A 6,909-nucleotide genomic window follows, 5' to 3' on the forward strand; every position below is an offset into this window, starting at 1 on the left:
TAATGTATAGCTATTTTTTTAATTTTCTCAAAATAACAAAATGTATATTTTTAAATTAAACAAAACTTTTAGTAAAATTAAAATAGAATGTAAATTTTTTTGTTTTTAATTAGTTAACACTAAAGAATTATTAAATTAATCATAACTTTTTATTCAATTAAAATCAAATGTATATTTTAATAATATTTTTTTTTAATTATATTACAATTTAAAATGTTTAAATTAAAAATTATATAAAATTTTAAATAAGTGCTTATTAATTGATACGTTTATAAAATAGCAAAATGTATAGATCAAATTAATCAAAACTTTTTATAAAATTAAAAAAATATTTATATATATTTATTTTTCAATAATATAACAATTTACAAAGTTTAAATAAAATTGTCTATTAAATTTAAATCAAATGTATAATTTCTAATTTTGAAATAATATAACAATTTAATTTTTTTAAATAAAATAAAACTTTGTATCAAATTATAATCGAATGCATATTTTTTGTAATTTTAAATGTTTAAATTTTTCTGTTCTAAAATACTTTACCCTCCCTGCAGGAAATGAAGCGATAATTGTCTTAATGCCACTAGTACTATTACTAGAACAACAGACACTAGTACAAATTGGGTTAAAGTTTGTATGGAAAAATACTTGTACTAGAAGTATTTGAATGGCGCCACTTGCAGACTGAATTTTGTTTGATATGTGTTGGAAAAAATAAATTTTTTAAATTATTAAAATAAAATTTTGAAACATTTTGCATAAAAATGATATTTTCAAACATATCTCTTCAAATGGAAGAATAAATAGTGCATGGTCCGGTTGCAAGCAAATTTCTATGTAAGTACGTCTATTAAATTTAAAAACTGCAATAAGTTTAATATTTGTTTTATCGTACTGCAAATGTTTTTATAACGAAATGGAGATATGTACCTGAATTGAATTTTTGGACACAATAAAATCAATGATATCAACGTGGTGATACGGATAGAACCAGAATTTCTTCAAACTTTCATATTGAATTGTTAGGTAAATGTATTTGCAACATTTTTTTAATATATATTTTTTGTTGCTATCTTTAGAAATAAAACCGTATAAAAAACTTGTTGTGTAGTAATTTTCACTTGGAATTGTGCAGTAGGATTGCAAAAGAGCAAAACCACCAATTATGGCTATTTTTTATGAATATTAGAACTAGTATCAAACTGGTTCTAAAGAACCCAATTGGGTCCAAGTGTACTAGTATAAGTCTAGAACTAATGGTACTAGTAATTTTTCAAACACACTGAATGTTAATTTGAGCATTATGATGGTATAGGAAAGTTAACAGTTGGGAACTAGTACTGGTGATTTTAGTACTAGTAAAATACTAGCTTGGTACTAGTTCCATTTCCTGCAGGGCTGCGAGAGCAAAACACCATAAAAACTTTGAAAAACAATTGATGAAACACATGAAATCATTTACTGCAAGACTGCGATAAAAATGGCTTTGAATGTTTAATGGCAATTTACTATTTTCTTAAATAACTTTTTATTTAATTCTTCTGTTTGTTTCGTTTATTTGTTGTTTTTGAATTTGTAGCAAACAGCTGTTTTTGACAATTTAGATTATTTCACAATAACAAAACGCCTGTTGTTTCTGTAATGTTGTATTTGTTGTAGCGACGAGGCTACCTTATTAAGTGTACACTGAGTTGTTGTTGTTCTTAACAGTATACAAGCAAGAGTAAAACCGCAACACTTTTGTATTCATTGCTGGTAAACATCGACGAGACGTAGATTTTGTTTTTGTTTATCGTAAAAAAAATTGTTTTAAAAAGCACTTGTAAAAAATTTGTGTTAGTTTTAAATTTCAAACTTACATCATTCGCATAAAAATTATTGTACAATAACTTACAATCTACTCTCACATAATTGAAAACGTTTTAAATACTTTTTTCTATTCATTAAAAAATATATTTGCAAAACAAAAGGGAAAATTATTTTATTTTAACAAAAAATGCAAATCATATTTTTTTGCTGTGTATTTTAGTAGAAAATACACAGCTAAATAAAACCAAATACATCTACACACACACCTGTACATCTTTTTCTATATACAGTGTTGTTGTTGCTTTTATAACAATTTTTTGATGAAATTTTCAGAGGTTGTCTCGGATTTTTGCTCATATCTCCGTTATTTACCGACCGATTTTGCTGATTTTAAATAGCGATCTTCTCGAAAGCATGTCTAATAGAATTATTGAAGATTCTGATCTCGCCGATATTTGGGGTCCTCTAAAAACTGATTTCAACAGACAGACGGACATGGCTTAATCGACTCCGCTATCTTTAAGGATGCAGAATATATATACTTTAAAAGGTCGGAAAATTATATTATAGAAATTACAAACGGAATGACAAACTTATATATACCCTTCTCACGAAGGTGAAGGGTATAGAAATTGACAGCAAGCGGATGCATTTACCACACATGTACCTAATAAGTATTTTTATCAAATAAGTGTTGTCTACTTTTCGTACAACTTAAGCCGCGGATTTTCGCTCAACCTTACGAAAACTTCAAACATATAATAAATTATTAGTGATTTTATAATAAAAAAGTATTTCAATGACGATATACTTAGAAGAAAATAATTGGATGTGTAGGTCACATTTGTTATTTTTCCTTTTCTACATTCATGTTCCTTCTGAAAAAATTTATATTATTCATACATTTTATTGTGTTCTAATTACAGCGATTTTATGTTATTTGTTTTGGCATCACTTTTTTATCAGCTGCTTTCACACATAAATGAAAACATTTACTTTGCTATTTGATACAATAAATATTTGTAATAAATATAAAGTTTAATAGAAAATATCCAATTTATTTAAATGGCTGCAAGTTATATAAAACAAGCCAAAACACCTCGCTAAGTATATTCAGCAATTATTTATTTTACAATATACTTTTAACTAAAACAATATTTTATCTTCCTAGAAATAATGGCAACCGGCCACAGAGATTAAGTTATGTTTTAAAATTCTAAAAATGATTAAAAATCTGATATTTGGATATCAAAAATAAACCACAATCTTACAATGACACACATTTGTAAATTTTATTGGTTTTTCACATAAGGCTGAATTTTTGGGTATTCCTAGAAATTCAGCCTTATGTCCGGTTTATGGATTGGTTGGTTTTTTCAACAAAAAATCTTAAATAAAAATATATTTTTCTTTAAATGTATTGGTATTTACTCTTTCATAAGAAACTTTTGGTCACTCCTGATTTAGATGTCCCAACTTTAGTGGCATGATTGGTTGGCAAAAAATTTAAATGTGAAGAACGCAGAGTTTCCCATGGTAGATATGTCTATGTTGGATTAAAACAGCAATAAGAGAAAATGTCACCAATTTTTAAAAACTTAGGACATAAGGAAATAGTAATTAACATAGGCATCGACAGCCTTCCGCTTTTTAAAAGCTCTTTAATGCCCTTGTGGCCAATTCTTGGACGTGCAGTAAATCTAAAATAAAGATGTATTTATTATTGGCTGATATGTGGGAAGCAAAAAAACTTCAAATGTTAATAGTTATACATTGACTTTTTAAAAGAATTTCCAGATTTAACAAATGAAGGATTTTTTATTGACGACAACCAGAAAGAAGTTAAAATAAGGGTTTTTATTTGCGAGGTGCCGGCGAAAGCCTTTGGTTGTTCCAAATACCAACAAATAGGGCAAAAAATATAATGTTATTACTTATTCTATATAAGAGGGGTAAAAAACGACACCCATTAAGTTTAAATTAAGAAAATATAAAAGTTTTTATTATCCAATTCCAATGGAGCTGGAAAGTATTGGAATAGGAATGATATCAAAGTTCCCAATCGATTATATGAACTTGATCGATTTAGGTATTACCAAAATAATTATAATGTAGGCTCACTCTTCAAACTGTCTTCTGAATGTTTCAAGGGATATTATGGGGGTAAGCTCAGCTGATAATCTGGTTATATCTGAGGTAAGTAGTGTTAATAACTGTAAAATTTATACTGAGAAGTAGAATGACTATCAGATTGAGAAGTCTATTGATTAGTATATTGATTAGTTTATTGACTAGTCTATTGATTAGTCTATTGATTAGTCAATTGAGTAGACTTATTGGATAGTCAATTGACTAGTCTTGAGGTACTTACCGCTGTCTAGAAAGATTTGGTCCAATTCGTCCATTAGCTTCAGGTTAGTAGCCTTGACAAATTTTTGTCCATTTTATACCCTTTAACGACTTTAACTTGGTTAATATTGCTTTTTTGTTTTATTTACCGCTGATCCAGGAATTTTAGTGCAATTAGCATTCAGGACCAGATATTAAAAAAATTTCTTGCAAAAAACAACGAAAACAAATATGACATATTAAAATGTATTTTTCCAACGCACCAGTGCTGCTCTCGCTCTGCTGCTCTCCTTCTGCCTTGTTTATACAAACAAGAGTACAATAACAAAATTTACCGTTGATTACACAGTGCAGTACAAAAAAGAAAAAAATAATAATAATAACCATATACGGACACCACTATATGATAAAAGACAAATAATAAGAAGACCCGTGTCTTCCAGTTTTGCCTACAGTCATGCACTTTTTTAGTTATAGGCCCCCAAAGATTTGGAGCTGGGGAATGTAATGATAAAAGTCTTATTCCAAAATATTACGCATTTTAAGAATTATAATCCAACGCATTGCAAAAAACCTTATAATTTCAAGATTGTTTACTAATGTTTACCCTGAATTCTCCGCGGAAGCGAAATTCATTAAAATTTTTGAGTTTTGTATAAAACTACAATTTATAGGCTTTCCATGGATACCAATATCACTAAAATCGCTTTAGCCGTTAGGAAGCTAGAATAATTTAAACATTTTGAATATGCGATTTCAACCTACTACATAATGCTGTGCTCCTGGTAGAAAAAAGTGTTTCGACGAAATATTTCTAAGTCCTATTTATTATCAACTTTTTTACAGCAAAACAATCGGCTTTAAATGATCATAACTGTAATTATTTTCAACGGATTTCAATGATATTGGTATCCATTTGAAGCGCAATGAGCTGGAGAATGTAATGATAAAAGTCTCATTTCAAAATTTTACACATTTTTTAAGTTTTGATCCAACGAATGGCAAAAAACCTTATAATTTTAAGATTATTAACATTTTATTAGCATGTATTCTGCATCCTGTATTTCTATAAAACTAGAAATTATAGGCTTTTCATGTATACCAATATCATTAAAATCGCTTTAGCCGTTACGAAGCTAGAAGAATTTAAACATTTTTAATATGCAATTTCAACGCACTACTTGATTCTGTGCCCCTTGTAACAAAAATTTTTTGAAATTTTTACAAGTCCTATTATTTGTTATCAATTGGTTGGCAGCAAAACAATCGGCGTTAAATGATCACAACTTTTAGTATTTTCAACGGATTTCAGTGATATTGGTATCCATTTGAAGCGGAATGAGCTGGGGAATGTAATGATAAAAGTCTTATTCCAAAATATTACACATTTTAAGAATTATAATCCAACGCATTGCAAAAAACCTTATAATTTCAAGATTGTTTACTAATGTTTACCCTGAATTCTCCGCGGAAGCGAAATTCATTAAAATTTTTGAGTTTTGTATAAAACTACAATTTATAGGCTTTCCATGGATACCAATATCACTAAAATCGCTTTAGCCGTTAGGAAGCTAGAATAATTTAAACATTTTGAATATGCGATTTCAACCTACTACATAATGCTGTGCTCCTGGTAGAAAAAAGTGTTTCGACGAAATATTTCTAAGTCCTATTTATTATCAACTTTTTTACAGCAAAACAATCGGCTTTAAATGATCATAACTGTTATTATTTTCAACGGATTTCAATGATATTGGTATCCATTTGAAGCGCAATGAGCTGGAGAATGTAATGATAAAAGTCTCATTTCAAAATTTTACACATTTTTAAAGTTTTGATCCAACGAATGGCAAAAAACCTTATATAAAACTAGAAATTATAGGCTTTTCATGTATACCAATATCATTAAAATCGCTTTAGCCGTTACGAAGCTAGAAGAATTTAAACATTTTTAATATGCAATTTCAACGCACTACTTGATTCTGTGCCCCTTGTAACAAAAATTTTTTGAAATTTTTTACAAGTCCTATTATTTGTTATCAATTGGTTGGCAGCAAAACAATCGGCGTTAAATGATCACAACTTTTAGTATTTTCAACGGATTTCAGTGATATTGGTATCCATTTGAAGCGGAATGAGCTGGGGAATGTAATGATAAAAGTCTTATTCCAAAATATTACATATTTTAAGAATTATAATCCAACGCATTGCAAAAAACCTTATAATTTCAAGATTGTTTACTAATGTTTACCCTGAATTCTCCGCGGAAGCGAAATTCATTAAAATTTTTGAGTTTTGTATAAAACTATAATTTATAGGCTTTCCATGGATACCAATATCACCAAAATCTCTTTAGCCGTTAGGAAGCTAGAATAATTTAAACATTTTGAATATGCGATTTCAACCTACTACATAATGCTGTGCTCCTGGTAGAAAAAAGTGTTTCGACGAAATATTTCTAAGTCCTATTTATTATCAACTTTTTTACAGCAAAACAATCGGCTTTAAATGATCATAACTGTAATTATTTTCAACGGATTTCAATGATATTGGTATCCATTTGAACCGCAATGAGCTGGAGAATGTAATGATAAAAGTCTCATTTCAAAATTTTACACATTTTTAAAGTGTTGATCCAACGAGTGGCAAAAAACCTTATATAAAACTAGAAATTATAGGCTTTTCATGTATACCAATATCATTAAAATCGCTTTAGCCGTTACGAAGCTAGAAGAATTTAAACATTTTTAA

Source organism: Lucilia cuprina, chromosome 3 (genome assembly GCF_022045245.1).
Source record: "Lucilia cuprina isolate Lc7/37 chromosome 3, ASM2204524v1, whole genome shotgun sequence".
NCBI classification, from domain to species: Eukaryota; Metazoa; Arthropoda; class Insecta; order Diptera; family Calliphoridae; genus Lucilia; species Lucilia cuprina.